A 26,112-nucleotide genomic window follows, 5' to 3' on the forward strand; every position below is an offset into this window, starting at 1 on the left:
TTATTAATAAATTTTGTTTGTTCTATTAATTTATTTTTTAAAAAATATAAATATAAAATATGAAAAAAATATTATTTATACATTATAAATATTCAAATGTATTTAAATTATAATATATTTTTTATATAAATATATATAATTAACAAATTTGAGCTATTAATGATTGATTTATTGTTTAAGATCGGCTAAAGAAACCAAAAGCTAAAACAACTTTCATAAATCAAATTTATAAAATGAAAATGATAAATTGAATTTTATAATTTTATAATTTAAAAATGCCTTATAACATGTTTAAAAATATTTGATGAGGATAAAAAATGGTAAAATTATTTTTGGTAATATTAAATATATATATATATATATATATATATGAAAATTCTATGGTGAGGACGGTCCGCATGAGGACCGCAGTATTAGTGACGGTTTTTCATAGAATTAACGACGGTTTCTTAGAAAATCGTCACCAATACTATGAAAAACCGTCACCAATATTGTGATCCGCATGAGGACTGTCCGCACCATACACGGACTGTATAAATATTTATATATCTATATGGAAAAAAATCTTGATTATTAAAAATGCTAAACATCATGCATATGAGTGTATGATATGTTAAATATGATATGTGTATATATATATAATTATATATTTTTAATTTAAAATGATAATTGCTTAATTCCCTTCAAAATCTTCGTTTTCATAATTTGTGAAAGATACATGTAAAATGTAACACCCCGTCCCGAACCATATCGGAATTTTTGCACGTTGACGGAGGGTGACCGAGGTTGACTATTGACCGTTGACTTTGACGGTTGATCGAAGGGGTTAAAAGTTGACTTTTTGTTCTAGTTGGAATTCTAGGTTCACTGAGGTACCGTTACGAAGTACACGTTGGCACGAGTTCGTAGACTAGTAGCACGTTGAAAACGGAGCTACGATTTGAAAGTTATGAGCAAAACAAGTGGAGGTCCAAACTGTGCAAAGGGTGCCGAAGTTGACTTTTTATTTATGGGGAAATGAGCTTTGACTCATGCATGTTTGTGAAGTACTTGTCGATACGAGTTCACAGATTAGCAGCACGCTTAAGACGGACATCCGATTAAAATGTTATGGACGCGTGAAGTTTGCTGAATACCGTAATATTTTAATGTTTTTGAATCAATGAACAGTGAAATACCACGTATCGTCACCTGATTGGTCCACGTGGATGAACAGTGTCACCACTGTGGCTTTTATTTGACAAAAATCCCGGGGAAGAGAGAGAAAGAGAGAGAGGAGAGAGAGAGAGAGAGAAAGAGAAACCGACCGGTCGCCGGAATCTTCAAATTTTTCGGTCAATTCTCATTACACGCGCTGGCCAGATGGAAGCCTCTCCCCATTTCTGGCTAAACCCCAAAATTTCACGGCCGTTGGTCGCCGGACGCGCCCAGATCGAGGCGGCGAAGTTCGGCGGTGATTTTTCCCTCCACCGCTGCCCACCGCCGTTTGCCCTATTTCCGGACATTTTTAGGCCACACGCGCCAGCCACCCCTCACCACCTCCTCAAGTCCGGCCTACCCACCAAATTTCACGGCCACTGGACCTCCGACGCACCGGGATCGGAGCGTTTTCCAACGAGGGGCCGAAAATCTTCAAACCCCGATTTCTCCTCCGTCCGGCCTCTGTTTCCCTCACCGCCGGTCCCGTTGGATTCCTCTCCCCTCTATCTACAAAACCGCCAAAAATCTCAGCCAAGGGCCACCGCACGCGCCGCCGCCGGCAACGGTTGCCGGTGATTGCGGCGGCTCGCCAGAAGTTACTGTTCTGGAGAGTACCCAGTTGCACCGCCGGTCCTTGTCCACTGTTTTCGATCTCCTGAACCCAAATCCGGAATCCTTTTCCGCCAATTCACGATGGTTTGGGAGAATTGAGGAGTCGAATCTCAAAAGCTTTCCGGCGAGATTCCGGCCACCTCGGGTCCGATCTCCGGAAAGTAAGACCGAATCCGTGATCCTCATCGCTCAAGCTTCGATTCGGTATATAACTCGTAACTTTTAGTTGTCGTTGTGTTCGCTCCCCGGGTACCGGGTATTATTTATCCGAATAAAATATTAATTTATTTGACTATGTGTGAACTGTGTTCTAAGAGCACGGGTGAGTCGTGGAATTGATCCCATGGTGGATCATGGTTTAATTGCGTGCTCCAGGTGAGTGACCCACCTTTAAAAATATTTTGGGCAATTAGTTATGTTTAATTGGTGTTTAATTGGTATTTAAATTATGCTCATGTGGTACAATTTAATTATGGTTTTATTGTGATTTAATTTATTTATTATGCATCAGCAAAGTATATTTCAGTAATAGTCGTACGTGGTTTTAAGTATTATTTTGGGCATAATTGGTTTAAATATTTTATGAAAATATTTGTTAAATTGGTGGTTTAATTTTATAATTATGCCCACGGTATTTTATCTGTTGAACCTCGTATTACGAGAAAATTATGGTTTATTTGTTATCAATGTTTTCGTACCGGTTGTTAAATAAAAATATGTGGGATGGTAAGTGTGAAAATTTAATATATTTCCCACGGTAATTTTGGAAAACGGTACGGTTGGTTTAATAATTATTTTAGAAACACTCATATAGTATTGGTGTTCTGGTTTATGTACACGTGGTTTAGCGCGCAAGTATTATGTGGTTTAGCGCGCAAGTATTATGTCTCCCGTGGTTGCCATTGGACCGTGGGCAGGCAAGTTTGATATTGGCCACAGCCGCCCCTCCCTTGGCCAGGATGACGGTTTCAGCAGCGGTACTGCCGGGACGCCGAAGTGCCGTTTGCAAGTTTCTCTCTTTAATCTCCCCGCCAGTCAGTGCTCGGGACGCTGGGTATCGGAGGGCATCACCGGTATATGGTGTGGTGCGTCAAGTGTAATTTTTCGGATAGAAATTTCAAACCCCAAAGAGTACAAAAATTATTTATTATAATTTATCACACTTTATTTATATTTGGGGTATTTAATTATTTATTTGTTGTTTATTAAATTATTTGATCCCTTGGTTTTCGGGAAGTACGAGTATCGGGTTTTGTGAAAATGTTTTAAAAGGGGAACATTTCCAACGGAGTGAATAGTAAGGGTTTTGAGAGAAAATATTACTTCAATTGTTTATTTATTTATTTATTTAATTGTTCGGTATCGATTAATTAAATCCCTTTTATTTGGTATATTATAAATATTAAAGGTGTTCAGTAGATAGGGTCACTCACTGAGATGATTAGCATCTCACGTTTTTAAATTTCGTTCCCCTAGGTCCAGGTTGGGAGACGTTGATCGTCCAGGGCGAGCCCGACGTCTCAGTTCGTTGCCGGAAGTCCAAGAAGTATTCCTTCCCTTTTTTCTCTCTATCTTGTATTGCTTCTTATCTGTTATTTTATTAATTCCACATTTGTTGTATAATGCTCTCTATACTGTATTGGACATGTAGTTATTATTTATGCACTGGGTTGCTGCTGTTTTTATTTGAAGTACTGTAAATTTGTGGAATCAATTTGTAGTAATATGGGAGGAATAAGGGGACGAGTATAGAAGTGTGTTTTCAGTGCAGAAAATTTTTGGTAAGTCCTACCCTTAGGGGAGGTGCTGCCGGATTTTCCGTTGGAAGGTTCGGTGGTATTTTCCTGGGATCAGGGCTTGTCTAGGGTTCCGGGGAGGAATTCTGGACGGGTTCTGACATAAAATATCTCTAGGACAGTTTTCTAAATTTATTCTTAAAGAATGTTCCCAATTTTTTATGTTTTTTTTCAAATCCTATATTTCAAAAATGACTATCAAATGCATTTTCCAATATTTGTTAATTTGTGAAATGAAAAACTTCCCAAATGGTAAAAGATAGGCTCTAAGAAACCAACATGTCAATGTCAGTTTTTGATAAGTTAATATATAATAATACAACATACGTGATACATTTAAAATTTTAATGATAGTAATTGATACAAATTTTAATTATTCAAAAATAAAAAGTGAGAAATTTTAGGAACTACGGAAATAAAAGATATCGATCATCCTACTTTCTTGTCTTTCATTTCCATTGAATAAATGACATGGGAAACAATATTCCTGTCCCTCTATACGTTTGGGTTTTTGTACGCTTGCAACCATGGGAAATACACAGGTGCTTTCCTCCTATCTACTCAAAATTTATACCTGAAAGTTTAAGCTTTTATGACTATGGGTGGATTTTATATATATAGATATATATATAAATGCTATTATAGGTGATAACGATTTATTACCAATTAAGGGAGCGATTACACTAACCTAATACGCAATCCCCACCACAATAGCAAAATCATATATGCATATACAAATTTTCCTTTTAGGATGTTTAGATAGTTTTCCTGTCCAAACCTCCCTTATCATAAAAGTCGAAATTGTGTATTCAATCTAGAATTTGAAGGATTTTAAAAATATTTAAAAATTTATAAGTATTCGATTTAGATTTTAAAAGAGTCTATACAAATCCAATGATATTTAATTCAAATTTTAATGGATTTTATAAAAGTCCATTAAATTTGTATAATTCTTTTGAAATTTAATTATATTAAAAAAGTCATTAATTTTAAAATATTTTTAAAAAATAATTAATTTTAATTAATTTGAAAATATTTTAACAGTGAAATTGTGAAGAAAATTGTTAACATGGAATCCAACCTTAATCCTAAAGATTTCATTGGACTTTTATAAATTCTTTATAAAATCTATGGATTTCCATTACAATCCATCAAATCTTTTAAAATTTAAAATTTATTTTAGATCTATTAAATTCTATATTGAATACACATTCTTAGTATATAGTTGATATTTAAATGATCTCATACAAGATTCATTTTGTCCAAGTTTTAATATTTCATCAAATTTATATAGTTCATTAAGCCCTCCTAAGAATAAAGTTTTAGAGAGGAGACTGATTAATGTATGTATATATATATAGATATATATATATATGAATATAATTGGTTTTGATTTGTTAGCTTTGTTATTGTGTACGGCGTAGAAAGCTCAATCCGTAGATGCAAAAGAGATCTTTCCCCTGCTCACTACATGATGGAAATAAAATCATACTCCACCATGCTAGCAGAGTCAGAAGTCAAGTATGATTCATGTTTGTTTGAGATTGGAGGACATAAATGGTGAGTAGGCTTCTCTTGTTGTTTTCTAATATCTACAATTGTATTTTATATGGGATATTCAATTGAGATATGTTAAACTAACACCTTTTTAATTCTCTCAACACTACTCCCCCTCCATATACAATAAAATTGTTTGCGCATGTGGCAGGAAATCGTCTCTTTATCCAAACGGAAAGGAGAATAATAATTACATTTCCCTCTATTTAGTAATAGAGGAGATAGACACTTATGCGGATGTTTGGGAGGTTTTTGCGAATGTTAAGTTTTTCGTTTATGATCAAATAAGTGATAATTACATGACAATTCAAGGTATGTATTGCTATTTACATATTCATGCAAATGCAAATATATACAGCATTAATTACATACAAATTAATTCATAGAAATAAATTTGCAGATGCCAATGCCACTGTGAAGCGTTTTCATAGACTGCAGAAGAAATGAGGCTTATCAGAATTAATTTCTCTTGAAAGTTTTAATAATCCTTCGAATGGGTATCTTGTTGACGATTGCTGCGTGTTTGGGGTAGAGGTTTGTGTCATAAAACACACTCACAAATGGGAATCCCTTTCAATGGTGAAGCGGAATGGTACTTTCACTTGAAAGCTCCAAAAGTTCTCTACGTTAGACAAGTCCTTTTATGACTCTACTCATTTCTCCACCGGGGAGACAAAGTGGCATGCATTCTTGACCCTTTTTTTCCCCCTAATATTTATAACCATCTGTATAGTATTTCCTATAGAGAGATGCTAATTGCACTGCAGAAAAATCCCTATGCAGTTCTGAATTTTTTAAATTCCAATAATACCCTTACTGAATGTTTTTTTTATTTTTATTTTTTTTGACAAATTTGATCGAAATCTGGTTTACTTTGTCTTCCTCTTTTATGCTTCATCGCCAGAATTTCTATAAATGAAATTGTCGCTGAGCCATGATGGACCTTCTCGGGCGGGGCTTCTCACTCGTGACCCAACCCTAGCTCTAAGCGAATGACAGTTCTCTTTGCCCTCTCTCCCTCTCTCTTCCCGTATATCTCATGCCATTTTTCTGCTGTAAGCTTTTTTTATTATTTTTTTATTTTTAATTGATTCCCTTCATCAAAATATGTTGCCTTGGGATGAGTGGAGGATAAAAGCTTTTGACAAAGACTACAATGGTGAGACGCAATGTTACAATGGCCAACCTATGTTTCTAGGCCAAGAACAATATTATTTATATTGAATACATGTTGGGTAAAATATACAGAGATTCCAAAAAATATTCTTTAAAGTTAAAAATATCATGCTATACAGCTGCTTCTTGTACTCAGCAGGTCTGGTCACTTCTCAGCAGGTTGACGGTGTTCTTGCGGCACCAACAACCTAGCAACTAGTTTAAAATGATTAATACCAAATAAAATTTGAATTCTTAAAACTAAGAAAGGAAAATTATATTATGGATATTTTGGTCATTTTAAATGTTTATGAGACTGTATCAAGTTATTTTTACATTGCAAAAAGAACTACTCTTTACTATATTACTATGCAATTTAAAAATTTTTTTTTTTATTGATATGGGTTCAGGTTTTTAAGGGTTTATCCAAAAGGGTATGGATCTGAAAATTGCAAAATGTTATCCATTTACTTACATATAATTGATTGCAAAAACATTCACAAAATTTAATGCTGATTTCAAGCTACGAATACTGGACCAAAGTGGGGGTATAAAGAAAGAAAATTTAGGTGACCCTGTTATAAATTATATATATCTTTTATGCGGGTTTCGTTTATTCTTGGCATTATTGGAAAATGTTACTTAACAATGCTAAGTTACTCGGTGCTTATCATTTTACTTGCAGCTCAGCATTGGTGCTCTGCTTCTTCTAATAGGTGGGGTTTCCAAGTTTTGTTCCATCGGTGGAACTGAAGGATGCCTCAAAAGGACTCATTATGAGGGAGATTTTTTGTAACACCCCGTCCCAAAGTACACCGGAAATTTTTCAAATTTGACCAAGGTTGACCGGATTTGACTGTCGTTGACCGAGAAGGGGTCAAATGTTGACTTTTTGCTCCTGATGAAATTTTACATTGACCAAGGTACCGTTAAAAAGTATACGTTATCACGAGTTCATAGACTAGTAGCACGTTGAAAACGGAGCTACAGTTTGAAAGTTATGAGCAAAACAAGTTGAGGTCCAAACTGTCCAAGGAATGCCGAAGTTGACTTTTTGTTCATGCAAAGTTAAGCTTTGACTCATGCATAGTTGTGAAGTACTCGTCGATACGAGTTCATAGACTAGCGGCATGCTTAAATTGGACATCTAGTTAAAAAGTTATGAATCTGCAAATTTTTCGAATACAGTATTATTTTAATATTATTTTTAAATATGTGAACAGTGTGCCACGTATGATTTATTAAAGGGTGCCATGTGTCACAATGGTGAGATGCCACATGTCAACCATGATTAAATACCATATTATTTTATTAGTATTCTATACAATAATATTATTTTAATATTATTTTATATAATCGTTTATTTATTTTCTTTTATTTCTTTTTTTCTTTTTCTTTTTCTTTTTCTTTTCTTATCCCCACGTGGGAAAAAAGGAGGCACGGGGACCTTCTTCTCCTCCTTCTTCTTCTTCTTCTTCCTCCCGACGGTCCCCCTCTCTCTCGGTCTACATTTTTTTCGGGCCATCGGACGGTCACACGTGCCAGGCGACGAGACGGCCCATGGCCAAGCGATCTCAGCCGTTGATTCTTTGGCTAGTTCGCCGATGGACGGGCTGGGATCGGCGCCCAACATAGACGGTCAGCGTCCTCCCTGTTGACTAGTTTTCCGGCGGCTACCAACGGCGTGACTAGTCCTTTCCCATGAATTTGGGCCCCCTGAGTCCGTTTCCAAGCTCGGATTGGCTCAAATCTTGCTCATTCGTGAGATATAACAAGAGCCCATTTCGGCAGCAACTTCATGGCAGGATTCCGGTGACCTCCGGCGGCGGTTAGACCAATTGAAGGTATCTTCTTGATGCTCTCATCATAAGCTTCAAATTGGTAGCTAGAATATGAATTATAATTGAGTAATTAGGAAGTTGCCATTGATGGAGTTAGGTTGTGTTTATATTGAAATTGGATAGAGATTGGACAAGTCCTTAGCCAATTGCCATTACATTTGGGTTCTTAATGATTGTTAGAGGCTAAAGGAATGGTTAATTTGAATTAATTGTCAAGATATTGAAAAATCCAAAATTTGCAGTTTAGGCCATAGGGGTTCATCCGGTATTCTATCAAATTAGAGTGGACAATGTTGATAATATTAAGCAGAATGTGTAAAAGGATTGTTATAGATTTTTATGAGTTTACTTGTTATGTTGATTGGAATTATTATACGAAAATTATAGTTAGCATGTGTATAGATTGATATATATATATATATATATATATATATATATATATATATGTATATGCCCATTAACAATATATATAAATATATTTATGTTCACAATACATGTGTATACATACATATATATATATATATATATATGGAGATGTGTGATTTTATATGAAAATACATAATTATATATATGTGGATATATATGTGTGTGTGTGTGAGTAGATATATGTAAACATATATATATATATATATATATATGTGTGTGTGTGTGTGTGTGTATCCTAATAAGTGTTATGATTGACTAGAAAAATTTAAGGAATTATTATCTAATTTATTATGCTATTTAATTGATTTACACATAATGTTATATAATATTCGTTATATGGTTTGGCAAAATTGATTGTATATATATATATATATATATATTATTGAAATTCTTGTTATATTCAATTATACAACTGTTTAAAAGAAAATATGAAATTCTATGGATTTGATAAAAAGTGTATATTTATAAGGCTGTAAATATATTTATGTCTTTAGATATTTACTTAATCATGGATATGGAATTGTGTTAATAATGGTTAAATCATTGTTGAAATGTTGTGTAAATTAGAATGTTATTTGTGAATTCAAATTTGAGCACGTATTTTATAATGCGATTTAAATGAGGTTGTGTGCAAGTAAATTTCAAGAAGGATTATGAAAATATTTCTATTAACTATTGAGCTCAAAAAATTGTATTTATGCATTTGTTTATTATTTATTTATCTATTAATGGATGTACAGTGATGTATTTAAGCTGATGGGATTATGATGATGGTCTAAGGAAAATGTGATTTACATGGATTTAAAAGGAAGTATTTAATCCAGCGGTACTTATGAGATTTTGATACTTGAGAATATATGAATTATTGGATAATATTTAAAATTGTGGAATTTAATTATGTGCAAATTTTACTTGGCTTTAATGATATGTTTGATATAAATTGAATTGAAGGTTTGAGAAAAATAATTATATCAAATTATTGTGATCAAGGACAGAATTGTATATTTAATTTTTTATTATTTATTATTTATTATTATTGTTTATGTATTTGATAAAAGCATATGAATTCGATTATATCTTATCTAAATTTAATATTTTATAATATTATGAAATTTATAGTTTGTTTTTAAGGATGCACCCATACACGTACCGGTGTTCTGTACTGTATATGTGATTATGATGAGCGCGCCAATTATAATGTCTCCCGTGAGTTGCCACCGGACCGAGGGCAAGCAAGTTTGATATAGTGCACATAAGCCGTGTAACACCCCGTCCCGAACCATGTCGGAATTTTTGCACGTTGACCGAGGTTGACTGTTGACCGTGGACCGAAGGGGTCAAAAGTTGACTTTTTGACCCGGTTGGAATTCTAGGTTGACTGAGGTACTGTTATGAAGTACACGTTGGCACGAGTTCGTAGACTGGTAGCACGTTGAAAACGGAGCTACGGTTTGAAAGTTATGAGCAAAATAAGTTGAGGTCCAAACTGTCCAAGCGGTGCCGAAGTTGACTTTTTATTCATGCAAGGTTGAGCTTTGACTCATGCATGGTTGTGAAGTGCTCGTCGATACGAGTCCGTAGACTGGCGGCACGTCCGATTTGGACATGTGGTTTGAAAGTTATGGACCTGTAGAGTTTTTCAAATACCGTATTATTTTAATATTATTTTTTAAACGCATAACGATGTGCCACGTGTGACTTAATGAAGGTGACCATGTGTCACCATGTTAAGAAGTCACATGTCAACCATGCAAAATATCAAGTTATTTTTATTATTATTTTAAATAATAATATTTTTTATTTAATTATTTTTATTTTTCCTTTTTCCTTTTTCTCTTTCTTTTCCTTTTTCTTTTCTTTTTCTTTTTCTTTTTCTTTTTTCCCCACGTGGGAAAACTCTTTCTTCTTTTCTTTTTCTTTTTTTTTTTTTTCCCTTTCCCTTTCCTTTCCTTCTTCCCCGAGCCATCAAAAAACCAGAGGCAAAACACGCACAGCTTTTTCTCTCTCTCTCTCTCCTTTGACTCTCTCTTTGACCGACCGGTTGGCCGGATTTCAGTTGCCAGAATGCTACATGCGCCGGCCACCGGTGTAGCCCACCACCTCGCGACCTCAGCCACCAAATCTCCCGGCCAGCCGCCGTCGGACACGCCCAAATCGGGCCGGCGAAGTCGCGGCGGCGAGGTGAAATTTTTCCGGCGATTCTCGCCGTTTCCGACCAACCCAGCCCGTCCCATACCTCTATCCCACCATTTTCGACCCCTCTGAGTCCATTTCCGGGGTTAGATTGCCCAAAATCCCCACCGTTTGAAAGATCCCTCAAGTTGAAAACCGGCCGAAGCTTCCCGACCAAATTCCGGCCACCTCCAGCGGAATTGGGGTCGATGGAGACCAGATTTATGATCCTCGTCCCACGAGCTTCGATTCGGTATATCATTCGCCTATTTTGGTTAAAGTTTGTGTTTGACCCCCCGGGTACCGGGTATTATTTACCCGAATAAAATATTAATTTATTTGACTGTCTGTGAATTTTGTTCTAGGAGCACCGGTGAGTCGTGGAATTGATCCCATGGTGGATCATGGTTTAATTGCATGCTCCAGGTGAGTGACCCACCTTTAAAAATATTTTTGGGGTAATTAATTATATTTATGTGGTGTTAAATTGATATCTGTAAATTGTGCTCATGTGGCGTATTTTAAATACAATCAGGAAAAATATTATTTTATATATATATTTACCCATTGGTGCTGAATGAAATTTTGGGGTCATTAGAAATTTCCGATTATTATTTTATTGTGATTAAATGGTATTTATTACACATGAACAAGTATTTTCAGTAATTGATTGTGCCTAGATTTTATATCATTTTTGGGCAATTAATTATGTTTAATTGGTATTTAAATTATGCTCATGTGATACAATTTGGTTATGGTTTCATTGTGGTTTAATTTATTTATTATGCATGAGTAAAGTATATTTCAGTAGTATTTGTACGTGGTTTTCAGTATTAATTTTCCGGGCATAATTGGGTTAAATATTTTACGAAAATATTTGTTTAAATTTTATAAATTATGTCCGCGGTATTTTTATGGTTACATCTCGTATTTCGAGAAAATTGTGGTTTGTTGTTATCGCTGTTTCGTACCGGGTTATTAATTAAAAATATGTGGGATGGTAATTGTGAGAATTTAATATATTTCCCACGGTGGTTTTGGAAAAACGGTATGGTTGGTTAATAACGTTTATTTTTAGACGCACTCATACAGTATTGGTGTTCTGGTGTATGGTGTATGGACACGTGGTAGCGCGCGGTTATTATGTGGTTTAGCGCGTGGTTATTACTTTACCCGTGAGTTGCCATTGGACCGTGGGCAAGCAAGTTTGTTATTGGCCACAGCTGCCCCCCTCCTTGGCCGGGTGATGGTTTCAGCAGCGGTACTGTCGGGACGCCGAAGTACTGGTTGCAGGTTTCTCTCTTTAACCTCCCCGCCAGTCGGTGCTCGGGACGCTAGGTATCGGAGGGCATCACTGGTATATGGTGTGGTGCGTCAAGTGTAATTGTCAGGTGTAATTTTCAAATAAAGTTTCAAACACCAAATGGTACAAATTTATTTATTATAATTTATTGCAGTTTATTTATATTTGGGGTATTTATTTATTTATTTGTTGTTTATTAAATTATTTGGTTCATTGGTTTTCGGGAAGTACGAATATCGGGTTTTGTGAAAATGTTTTAAAAGGGGAACATTTCCAAAGGAGTGAATAGTGAGGGTTTTGAGAGAAAGTATTACTTCAATTGTTTATTTATTTATTTATTTAATTGTTCGGTACTGGTTAATTAAACTTCTTTATTTTTATATTATTATTATTAAAGGTGTACAGTAGATAGGGTCACTCACTGAGATGATTAGCATCTCACACTCTTAAATTCCGTTCCCCTAGGTCCAGATTGGAGACGTTGATTGTCCGGGGCGAGCCCAACGTCTCAGTTCGTTGCGAAGGTTCAAGAAGTTTTTCTTCCCTTTTTTTTCCTCTCTGTCTTGTATTGCTTCCTTATCTGTCATTTTATAAATTCCACATTTATCTGTATAATGTTCTGTATACTATATTGGACGTGTTGTGATTATTTATGCACTGGGTTGCTGCTGTTGTTTCTTTTGAAGTGCTGAAATTTGTGGAACCAACTTGTAGTTTGTGGGAGGAATAAGGGGATGATTATAGAAGAAGTAAATCCCTTAGGGGAGGCTCTGCCGGATTTTCCGTTGGAGGGTCCGGTAGGGTTTCCCTGGGATCAGGGCTTGTCTAGGGTTCTGGGGAAGGAATTCTGGACGGGTCTTGACAAACCACCCCCCTCCATGGCCGGGATGACGGTTTAAGCAGCGACGCTGTCGGGACGCCGAAGTAACCGTATGCAAGTTTCTCTCTTTAACCTCACGCCAGACGGTACTCGAGACGCTGGGCATCGTAGGGCACTACTGGTATATAGTATGGTGCATCAAGTATTTTTTTTTTATATATGTTCGTACATATATTTGTATGTTATATTATTTGGTATTATACTGCATATACCGCACCATATGGAGCCGGCGAACCAACGTGGTCTATGTAGAGCTAGCCTCATAATCATGTTGTCTATGAGTCCAGGGGATCGGATGGCCAATATAGGCAACCACCCTAGTTTGTATTGGCAGCAGAGTGCCGGCGACAGCTGGAATCATGGATCACGTAGCATGTTAGAATGTATCATATGTATCTCCATTACCAGCATGCCTATTTCATTTTATGCTATGGATTTTAAGATATGATTTTATGTATTTATGTTATGTTATCTATTTGTGATTTAATTTCTTACTAATATTCTTAATCGATGTTATTATATTCTTATTACTATTAATTGTATTTAACTATTTATCCAATCATTATTGTCACTATTATCGGGATTGTTATTATTATTTATAATGATTATTTTTATTGTAATTCCAATTTCTATTATTATCATTATTATAATTATTGTTTTCGGACAAGTATCACAGCCTACGGGCAAGAAAGATAGCCATCAGGTAAGTATAATAGTCCTCGGACAAATGATAGCCTTTGGGTAGGTGAGATAGCCCTTGGATAGGTGTGGTTATGTGATAGCTTTTGGATAGGAGATCGCCCTCGGGCATATATGGGAATATGATAGCCCTCAAGCAAGTTACATTAATACCATTATCATTAAAACATTGTTATTGTTTTTATTTTATTGTTAATGTGATGTTGTTTTACCTTTCTTTCTATGTTACGCATTGGCATATTTGCAAAGCGATATTTGAAGTGTAATTGACATGTGCAGCACTAAGTGCTCTATAATGGTATATTTTAATTGGTTATTTACTAAATTAATTCCATCATATGCCTTTTATTTTATTTGTTATCGAAGTACTGCCAATTGTGGAAATTAAATTATAGTAACGTGGGAGGAATAAGGTGGTGTGTATAGAAGTGTATTTTTAGTGCAAGAAAATTGTGGTACATCCTACCGTTAGGGAAGATGCTGCCGGATTTTCCGTTAGAAGGTTCGGTGGTGTTTCTCTAGGATCAGGATTTATCTAGGATTCTGGTGAGGAGTCTCGGATGGGTCCTGATATTTTTTAACATTTCAAGTCCAAATCAACCTCGTGTCTGTGATTCAAAGTCTCCCTTCAGGAAATTAAAACAGAGAGCACTGCCAATCCAATCCTAAAATAATTTACATATTTATTTGTGGGTGTTTTCGGGTCATTAATTTATTTGCACTTGCAATATTGTTGTCAGATTAACTTTTTTTTTTTTTAATGGTTTTGTGTTAGTGCATCTATGGTTTGTAATAATACACTTCATTTTTGAATGTCTTTTTCCTCCCAGATTTTTTTTCCCCTTTACATTTTTTTTTCAATACGTTGCACATACAATATACCATAATTTTTTATATTGTGTTTCATAACCAGCAACCATGGGAAAACGTTTTTCTTCCTTTTTTTTATTTTTTATTTTTTATCTTTTCCTTAAACTCTACCTTCATATAAAAGAAAAGGGAAAAAAAAAAATTGCATGTTCGGTTCCTCTAGGAGTTGGCAGTAATGGACCAAAACAAGTATGGAACTTTGATTTTTTATTGAAACAAGAAATTATAGATTGCCATTTGGATTTGTAGCTAAATTATAACAAATTTGTAGTCTTCCTAGAAGTACTAGAAATGTGCTTAATTAATGAATATATATATATATATATATAATGCCTTCCCCTACCCTTCCCATAATTAATATACTGATCTTTAATTATATTTCTTGGAAACTGTCAGAACCCATCCAAAATTCCTCACCGGAATCATAAACAAGCCCTAATCCCATGTAAACCCTACCAGACCCTCCAAAGAAAAATCCGGCAGAATCTCTCCTAAGGGTTGGACTTACCACAAAATCATTCTGCACGAAAAACACTTCTAAATACATCCCCTTATTTCTCCTATCTTACTACACTATATTTCCACAAATTTACAGCACTCCAAAATAACAACAGGGAATCAATATATAATTCAATAAATATGTATCCAATCAGTATACAGAGCATTATACAAATAATTATGAAATTAATACAATGACAGATGAAGCAATACAAGATGAAGAGGAAAAAGGGAGGAAATGCTTCTTGGACTTTCGATAATGAACTGAGACGTCGGGCTCGCCCCGGACGATCAACGTCTCCCAACCTGGACCTAGGAAAACGTAATTTAAAAACATAATATGCTAATCATCTCAGTGAGTAACCCAATCTACTAGACCATAGTAAAACTAAAATAGCAAATAACTTAGTTAATTGATTAATAAGAAATAAGTAAATAAATAATAGGTAGTTAAAATAATATTTTCCCTCAAAACTCTCACGATTCACTCAGTTGAAAAAATTTCCTTTTTAAAACGTTTTACAAAACTCGCTATTTGTGTGCCCCGAAAACCAAGGAAAATAATTAGTCATTAGTTTTCTAATAAAATACGATAATTCAAGAATCCAAATTTATAATGAAATAAATTGAAATAAAAATAACTTATAACAATTACTAATAATTAATGCATGTCATAACAATTAATACCGAAATATTAATAAAACTTACAGTAAAACTATTCATGAAATAATTAAATAATTAAAATAAATCAATTTATTGAATAATTAAGCAAAGAAAAAATTAAACCAAATTAAAACCTCCATTTGAAATAAATAATAAAAACAACATTAAATATATTCTTAATTTAAATACAATTTCAAAATATTTATTTTGAAAACCATGTTCTGAAAACCATTTGATGCACCCACTATATACTAGTGGCGCCAACGGTACCCAGCGTCCCAAGCACCCCCAGACATGAGGTTAAAGAGAGAAACTAGCATACAGTCACGTGGCGTCCCATCGCGCCACTGCTAACAGGCGTCTCGACCATGGAAGGGTGGCTTACCCTCATCCGATGGCAACCATTGGACAATCCCATAAATTACATGTGCGCTACTCACACCTACCAGTGCACTCATCACATCCACCTGCGTGCTAATCATATCTATGTATAAAGAATACCAGTACGTGTATGGTGCATCTAAAAATCATAAAACCAATATATTTATTTTAAATTATTGATAATTTCATTGATGGATTTATTATGTGTTTGAAATGTATATTTATGAAAATTTTGATTATTGTGGATTTTATGAGATTTAAATGACATATTTGATTCAAATTGGTTTTTGAATATTTGAGAAAGAAATATTGATTTAATTTATTATGTTTCAAAAATATTTATGCCATTGGAAAATTTGGATATTTAAATTGATAGAATTGAGAGTTGATGGATTTGAAATTGATGGAATTTATGCGATGAATTTATAACGATAATTTATAAAGGAATTGTAGAAAATTTACGGGTTTAATTAGATGGAATAAACCTGGTAGTATTCAGGTTTTAAAAGGTCTCTCAGTGGTTAGGGGGAATCCTCTTCCAACCCCTACCTGCCAATCCCACTGGTCCGGACCTCTCAGACCCAAAGAGAACAATATCGCATGCGGATGGTCTTAGCTGTCACAGAAATTATCGATTTTGTGTTTAGCCGGGAACCCATCTTATTGCAAACCAAAATTATTGTGGATAATTGCCCCTGTCAAAGTGCCACTAAATCTGTGGTATTTTTTTTAGTGACGATATAATTGGAAAATTTAATGGTTGGTGACTATGGGGCAAGTGATAGACGCTTTAGGACTACAGTTGACAAAAGTTAGATTCATTACAGAACCGGCCCAATAACGAGCCCATCTTTAATATTTTAGGGAATGTCAAGATATTAGTTCTGTCCATTGTTTTACTACAATACGTCTATCCAATTTCATTTGAGAGGTAGAAGAAAAATTAAAAAATAATAAATATTTATCTTACACAAAAGAAAAACAAGAAAAAGATATAGAAAATAACAAACAAAGTTGTCATACTAGTATAAACAATTCCACTTTATCCTGTGGAAATTTAACAGGTTACTAGGAGTTTGTATCATAAACCAAACTCAAATGGGAATCCCTTTCGACGATGAAGCAACCAAGTGACGGTACTTTTACTTGGAAGCTCCAAAACTTCTCTAAGTTAGATAAGACCTTTTATGAGTCTCCACATTTCTCTGGTACTTTTACTTGGAAGCTCCAAAACTTCTCTAAGTTAGATAAGATATTTTGATGGGTCCCCACATTTCTCTGTTGAGGGAAGGAACTGGTATTATACATTTTTGAGTAACTTTCGTCTTTCATTTTATTTATTTGTTTATTTTTTATGACCCTCTGTATAGTTTTTACAATTTTGATTTTTTTCTTTTTAATATGGGTTATAGGTTTTCAAAGGTTTATCCGAAAGGGAATGCATCTGAAAATGGCAAAATATTTTTATCCGTTTTCTTAAATCTAGCTGATTGTGAAGGCCTTCAACTCAATTTCTAAATTGACTAGCATAAAGTTTAAAAATTCAGAAAATTTACCAGTTGTTTCAATTTACAAGCAAGAAAATAGAAAAAAATTGATTAATTAATAAGAAAACTAATCACTTTACTCAATTTTTAAACTTTTGATTAGTTAATTTGGAAATTAATTAATATGGAAATAAATTATAGATTGAAAATCTAATGTATGTAACCTTATAAATTAAATAATCAATGTGCAATCTTACAAAAGCATAGGATATTAAAATGCAATTAACTTTTTAAATTATATATATTATATATATATAGATATATATGTTTTATAATATTACCCAACTATAGGTTTTCCAAAGGAGTAGTCACCCTAACTAAGAGCTTATGATTTTGCTGCAGCTACGAAATGGTTCTCCGCTTCCAATGCTGGATTTGGGTACCCAATACACTTCTTAAGTCTGATCCCCATGTTTTTGTGAAAGCAAAAAAGTCCCATCTCCTCCAAGATATTTTTCCCCTTACACCTGTAGTCTTTCGATAAATTGCACATACGATAATATACCATAATTTTAGTTGTCTGTTTTCACAGCCATGAGCCAACAACCAGGTTTCAAAATGTTTGTAAGTATTCAAAATATTTAAATAATAATATAATTTTTATATAGATAGATATAAGTAACAAATCTGATCAACAACTTACAAATTACTAGAAAGGTTCATTTACTATTTAAAATTTGTTCGTGAGTTTTTTTTACGGTTAATTTTTTTCAAATTGAGTTCAAATGAGTTTAAATTGACTTATCACAAATTGATCTCTAACCATCTATAATCCTAAATAAAAGAGCCAGCAATTTATCATCCTAAATAAAAGAGCCGGCAGACCCTGTTCTTTGGAGAAAATTAGATAGTCTTTGGACCAACTTCCTCTACGAGATCCATCCATTGAAATGTTGATAAGTGTTAAAAAAATTTTAGTTGATTCGGATTTTAAGTAGCCAAATCAGCCAAATCAAATAGAAAAATAGTTGTATTGAGAAAGAAAAAAATTTTAATCAGGGAAAAACTTATTTTTAGGTGTTAAATATTGAAAAAAAAAAAAGTCAAAAGATTAAATAGAGAAATTTATACTTGGCAAAACAGGGAAAAAAAAAATTTCCGAACATTTAACTGGGGGAAATTTTGTAATAAAGGAATTTTTAAGTCGAAAAATGGGGAAAAAAAAATAAGAATTTAAAATCTTAGTCAGCTAATTTTTGCCAGTTATTAACATTTTGAATAAAGGGACTTTGTAGAGAAAGGTGATCCAGGGACCACCTAAATTTTTTCCATGGTCTTTTAATTAATAGGCTATGCTATATAAAATTCCACCGGATCTATTAACAAGAAATAAAAAATAAATTTAAATATAAAACGTATCTGGGCGTTCATAACCATTTTTACATTAGTAATCTTTATTTTTATTTTTATTTTTATTGCAATCAGGGAAATATTAATAAACAAGGATGCATGTGAATTGACCAAAATTTTTGAAAATTGACGATAGGCTTTTCACCTACCCAACCAATCAGACACCAATAAAGTTAAGCACAACCTTGCAATTTCTTGGAAATTTGGAACCAAAAAATTTTTTAAAAAATAATAATTCTCGAAACTTTAGAAAACCAATGTATAGATAAAGTTGACACGTCCTATGGATCATCAATATATACAGATATATGTTTAACCAAGTCAGTTTCCACTTTCCATTTTCCACAAATAATTCTATGATTCTATCTATATACTTGTGTTTTTCTTAATTCAATTTTACATGTCATATATTTCTTTAATTTATATACAATTAATGGAATATCAAAGAGTCCGTTCAAAAAAGAATTAAATTAAATGAGGTAATTAATAAGACCTATATTATAAAATTCCAAAGTATTCTTTATTTGTTTTATATTTTTTATTTTTAAAAAGTCAATTTTTTAAAAAGTTTCAAATTCAATGAATTTTTTATTTTAACCAAATTCACTATTTTTATTTTTTTAATATTATTTTTATTTGGTGTTGCATAAGTCCATCTATTACAATATTTTTTATTGAAAAGTATGTATATTATTCTATTTAATGGTGTAAAATAGTAATGTCAATTGAAAGAAGGCAAAGATAGAGAACATGAATAAATAAGGAGTATTGTTGAAGGATCCTCTGAAATTTACTCTTTGATTTTTAAAGATATTCTCTAATATGAAAAATATACCTACTAAAATAAGGAATCTCTTGGGAATATTCTTAGCCAGGGTCCAACTACACATAGATGACAACAACTAGCCTTTTAAGTGACCGCTCGGCTTGGAGAAATGCAATCAATGAAATGGTTCACTACAGACAGAGGCATCTATATTTAAGCTCATTAGCTTTCTACGGAGTAAACATGGATAAATGTAACAATATTCCTTACATGACTTTATCAAGTCTTAAATTTCAAGTTTAAAGTTATTTACTACCAATAAATTGGCATTCCTTTTACGTTAAACTTGGACAAAAAGACCCGTATATAATGTGGTTCACCTTTCATGTTTATTTCATTTGTAATAAGCTTCATAGGATTAATTTGAACTTATGCATATTGGCTTTTACATATGCAAGCAGGGACCTCAAGATGCAAAAGAGATCTTCCTCAATCTCACTACAAATTGAAAATACAATCCTACTCCTTAATTGTCAAGACCCGTCCAAAGTTCCCCACCGGAACCCTAGACAAGCCTTTATCCCAGGGAAACCCTATCGGACCCTCCTATGGAAAATCTAGCAGAACCTCTCCTAAGGGATGGACTTACCACAAAATTTCCTGCACTGAAAACGCACTTCTATAATTGTCCCCTTATTCCTCCCACAATACTACAAGTTGGTTCCACAAATTTCAGCACTTCAAAATAAATACAGTAATCCAGTGCAAAATAAATACATAAGTGTCCCATACAGTATACAGAGCTTTATGAAGCACTACTAAGTATAGAATACAGCAAGAGTGAAAGAAATATTACAATTGCAATAAAGGAAGAACAGGGTACTTCACGAACTAAAACAGCAAGGAAGGTCAAGTCCGCTCCGAATAAACACCGACAACCTGGTACCTAGAGGAACGGAATTTAAGAGTGTGAGATGCTAATCATCTCAGTGAGTGACTCTATCTACTATACAATATAATACCACGGAATAAGTAGATAGATAATAATTAATTGGAAATAATAATTTCTCTCAAAACCCTTACAATTCTCTCAGTTGGAAAAGTTCCCCTTTTGAAACCTTTTCACAAAACCCCTTATTCGTATTCCCCGAAAACCAAGACATCAAATAAATACCAGAAACGGTAATAATTATAATTTTAGTTCCAATACAGTTTTAAAACATTTTATTTTTAAAACACAGTTCTGAAAATCAGTTGATGCACCCACTATATACCAGTGGCGCCAACAGTACCCAGCGTCCCGAGGTACCTCCAGACAGGAGGTTATAGAAAGAAATCGGCATACGGTCGCGTGGCGTCCCACTGCGCCGCTGCTAACCTGGTGTCCCGGCCATGGAGGGGTGGCCACCCTCATTCGATGGCAACCACAGAACAACCTCATAATATCACCTGCGCGCTACTCACACCCACCTGCGCGCTAATCTTATTCGTGTGCACAATATCCATATCACATATAATCAGAACACCAGTAAGTGCACGGTGCATCTAAAAATCATAAAATTCACAAATTTAAATTATATAACAAATTTCACATTTTGCATAAACATAGCGGGTATAGTCCATCCGCTTGAACCCGGAAATTCTCCACAATTTCTCTATAATCAACACCATAAATTCCATGATTTTCAAATCCACCATTTCAAATATTCACATTTTCCCAAGCATAAATAATTCTCGAAATATAATAATTAAATCTCATAATATTCCATGGGCATATTTTATAAAAAAAAATTGAAATCACCAACATGAGCAAATATTTTCCTTGAAATATTTGAAAATCAAATCGTGCCCGATTTAATATTAAAATCACACGAATTTCAAAATCCTCAAAACCATAAAATAATTTCACATGGCATAATTTTATAGAATGCACATTTTCTTAAATCCAATAAATTCACCAATAAATCCACAATAAATCAAATAATTATTTGGCACATAGAATTCAAATTCCAATATTTAAATCACACATAATATTCATCAATTAAATTCCCAAAATTAAATTGAAGGTGGGTCACTCACCTTAAGCACGTATCTCAATCAAGATCCTCCGTAGGATCGACTCCGCTACTCGCACGTGCACCTAAAACATCCACAGTACACCAAACCACAAATATTAATATTTTATTTGGGTAATTCCCAAATGGATACCCGGGGAGCGAACACCAAACGATATCTAAAATTTACGAATTATATACCGAATCGAAGCTCGAGTGATGATGATCACAGATTCGGTCTTAATTTCCGGTGATCGGACCCAACGGGGTCGGAATTTCGCCGGAAAGCTTTTCGGGTTTTGGCTCCGTAATTCTCCCAAACCGTCGCAAATTGGTGGAAACGGATGCCGGATTCGGGTTCAGGAGGTCGAACACAGTGGACTGGAGCCAGCCGGGAAACTGGGTACTCGCTGGAACAGTAACTTCCGGCGAGCCGCCGCGGTCACCGGCAACCGTCGCAGCCGGCGGCGCGTGCGGTGGCCATTGGCTGTGATTTTTTTGCAGATTTGTAGATCGTGGGGAGAGCAATTCAACGGGACCGGCGGTGAGGCAAACGGAGGCCGGAAGGCGGAGAAATCACGGTTTGAAGATTTCCGGGCCCTCGCCGAAAAACGCTCCGATCCCGGCGCGTCGGTGGTCCGGTGGTCGTGAACTTTGGTGGGTCGACCGGACTTGAGGAGGGGATCAAGGGTGTCTGGCGCGTGTGGTCGGAAAATGGCCGGAAATGGGTCAATCGGCGGTGGCCGGCGGTGGTCCGATCCCGGCGCGTCCGGCGGCCGATCGCCGTGAAAATTTGAGGTTTTGCTGGAAATGGGGAGGGGAATCTTGCTGTCCAGCACGTGTACAGTAGATCGGCCGGAAAATTTGAAAATCTTCGGTGGCCCTTCGGACTCTCTCTCTCTTTCTCTCTCCTCTCTTTCTTTCTCTCTCTTCTCCGAGAATTTTATCAAATAAATGCCACTGTGTGACACTGTTCATTCCATGTGGACCAATCAAAAGCTGACTCGTGGCGTCACTGTGCACTTAAGCCAGATATAATAAAATAATACGGTATCCAGCGAATTTCAAACGTCCATAACTTTTTAACCAAACGTCCGATTTAAGCGTGCCGCTAGTCTATGAACTCGTATCGACGAGTACTTTACAACCATACAAGAGTCAACACAAAATTACACCACAAGAAAAAGTCAACTCCCGGCACCTTTTGGACTGTTTTGCACTTCGACTTGTTTCGCCCATAACTTTCAAACCATAGCTCCGTTTTTGACATGCTACTAGTCTACGAACTCGGAGCATCATGTACTTTGCCACGGTATCCTGGTCAACTGGAGCAAAAAGTCAACTTTTGACCCGCTCGGTCAACGGTCAACCTTGGTCAACGTGCACAGATTCCGGTGCGATTTGGGACGGGGTGTTACATTAATATCACAAGCAAAATGAGAAAAGTATAATCCTGGTGTATTTGAAACTGGAGGACACAAACGTTAAGAGCTTTTTCAAATATTATTAGTAACATAATTATTATATGGGGTTTACATATAACCATAATTTCTGTTAAAATTGAAATTACTCTGCTATTTAAAGTTTCTAATTTTGTAGCTAGTTTAATTTACGTTGCACGTATCATATGATGTTCAATTGAGATCTAATCCAAGCATTCATACTATATATATATATATATTTTGATCAATAGTCATTAATTGATACCTTAATGATCTTTACCAAACAACATTTGAAATTGTATTTCTGCCACATGCAGGAGATTAGTCCTTTACCCAAATGGAAATAAGAAAGCAATGGGAATGGTTACATCTCACTCTACTTGGTAATCGAAGGAAAGGATAATTATCCTCATGGTTGGGAGGTTCTAGTGGATGTGAAACCGTTTGTGTTTGATCGAATGCAAGATAAGTATCTCATTATTCAAGGTACGTATTTTTCACTCTGTTTGTGAGATGCTATATATATATATATATATATATACATATTGGTGTATGATATATATACATATTGGTGTATGCAAAATGTAAATGAAATTTCTTGATATTAAAAAATGATTAACACGTAAATATATCAATTTGTGTATGAATATATAGATTCGGATGGCACAACTCGGCGTTTTAACAAGATGAACACTCAGTGGGGGTTTTGGACAATTAATTTCTCTTGAAACACTCATTAATCCTTCTTATGGATACCTTGTTAACGATTGCTGTATGTTTGGGGCAGAGAACTGTGTCATGAACCAGACTCATACTTGGGAATCTCTTGCAGCAGTGAGGCAACCAAGTAATGGAACTTTTACTTGGAAGCTCAGAAATTTTTCTACATTGGAAAAGTCCTTTTATGATTGTCAACATTTCTCTGCTGAGGAGTGGAACTGGGATACACTTGTAGCAATTTTCATTTTTTATTGGACCCTCTATGTTTTGATGTTTTGATTTGATATGAGGTCTATCTGTAAGGGTTTATCCAAAAGGACAAGGATCTGAAAGTGGCAAATCGTTATCAGTTTTCTTAAATCTATTTGTTTGAGAAGGCATTCCATTAAGCAGGAAAGTTTATGCCGAATAAAGTCTGCGAATACTGAACATCAGAGGTGGTCAAAACACAGAGTTTTTATCAGGTGTCCTCTGTTTCAAATTATATATTTATTTTTGTTGTTCTTGCCATTTTTTGGAAAATTTTTAATTAAATAAAGCAACTAATAATTCCTAATGACTGATAATACCAACTATAACTATATGTTTTATAAAAGGACTTGTATTCACCCCATGGCTTCTCATTTTACTTGCAGCTAAGAGTTGGTTCTCTCCTTCTAATAATGTGGGTTGCCGAAACATAATTCCGCTGGTGGAACTGAATGATGCGTCAAAGGGATTCGTTGTTAACTATGCTTTAACAGTCGAAGTACAATTCCTTCTCTTGCCTATGATTGCGGTTCAGAGTTCCAATGGTACATCTACATATAACAATATCAGTGAGAATAAAAAAGTTAAAATAGAGATAGATTAAAAGGTTCTATATGTTTTGGCATGCATTTTGAATTTTATATTAGCTTTTTACGAGTTTTGTGAGTGTTTCTGCGTCAATCAAGTAAGTTGTCTTGCAATGTAATTATCAGATATTCAGATCAAGTACCTTAATTATTTTATGGTTAAGTAGTATAAGTGAATCTATGGGATGCAATATACTTTTCAGTCTGATCCCTTGTTTTTATGAACAGTCTTTCTCCTTCAAGGTTTTCCCCTCTTGTACGTACCTTTTCAATGCTTTTTTTCGGGTGAAAAAATGAAATAGAAAGAGTTCCATGATACTCTACAGGTTAAAATTTGTTTCACAGACAATATTCCACAACTTAAAAAAAATTAAAAATAAAAAATAATATTGTTATTATTGATGACTGTTATTTGACAAATTTAATTAACTGTATAAAATGATTTACTTATCTATATTAAGTTTATAGAATAGAACGCATACTATAAAGGGATGGATGGAGAAGTTTTGATAAGATGGGCCAATTTATAACAATAAGTTTTTTAGCATAGTCAATACTTATGTGGATTCCGTTGCTAATAGGGTGGATTCCTAGATATATTAACTCCAACAGATAGAAAAATAATTCATTAGATAATGAAAATAATACTACAACGACTCGCCGTGGCGCTTAAGTGGTAGAGTTCTGCATCCCAGCCTGTGTGTGCTTGGGATCGAGTGTTTGGAGGTGGAGCCGGGGGGGCCCAGCCACACCAGCAAAAAAATAAAAAAAAGGGGATTGAATTTAAATTCTAATAGCATTGTAGAACGAGTCTGTTCCATATTTTTTATTTTAAAGAATCAATTTTAAAAAAATATTATTTAAATATAGTAGTTGGTTTGATTCTCTACATATTAATAGCATCTAAGAACCTTTTGGGGGCGTTTGGTACGCAGGATAGGTCCGGATCGGACGGGATCGGACAGGATAGGTTCGGATCGGACAGGATCGGACAGGATCGAATAGTGCAGTACTGTGTTTGGTATAGTTCTGGACTGAATGTTGGATTAGTTGTCCCATGTTTGGTACAGGATCGGACTGGATTGGATTATTTTATAATTATAGTATTTATTTTGTTATATATGAAAAGATTTAAAATTATATTTATATTTACAAAAAAATTAAATATTATATTTAATTAAAGTTTTATTATTACTTATATTTAATATGTTTTGTATAGATATTTATATGTTCAATTAATTAATAATAAAAATAATTTAATGATATTTATAATACATCTGTAATTTTTTTTTTAACACCCATAAACTACTTAAAATATTGTTTTCAAAACCAATTAAAATAAAA

At 34.5% G+C, this 26,112-nt stretch overlaps 1 pseudogene; it reads left to right on the forward strand.

Moving 5' to 3' along the window:
* The first annotated feature begins 5,106 nt into the window (after positions 1-5,106).
* On the forward strand, positions 5,107-24,785 carry LOC125420168 (MATH domain and coiled-coil domain-containing protein At3g58370-like; annotated as a pseudogene).
* The last annotated feature ends 1,327 nt before the right edge of the window (positions 24,786-26,112 follow it).

This window comes from Ziziphus jujuba, chromosome 7 (genome assembly GCF_031755915.1).
Source record: "Ziziphus jujuba cultivar Dongzao chromosome 7, ASM3175591v1".
NCBI classification, from domain to species: Eukaryota; Viridiplantae; Streptophyta; class Magnoliopsida; order Rosales; family Rhamnaceae; genus Ziziphus; species Ziziphus jujuba.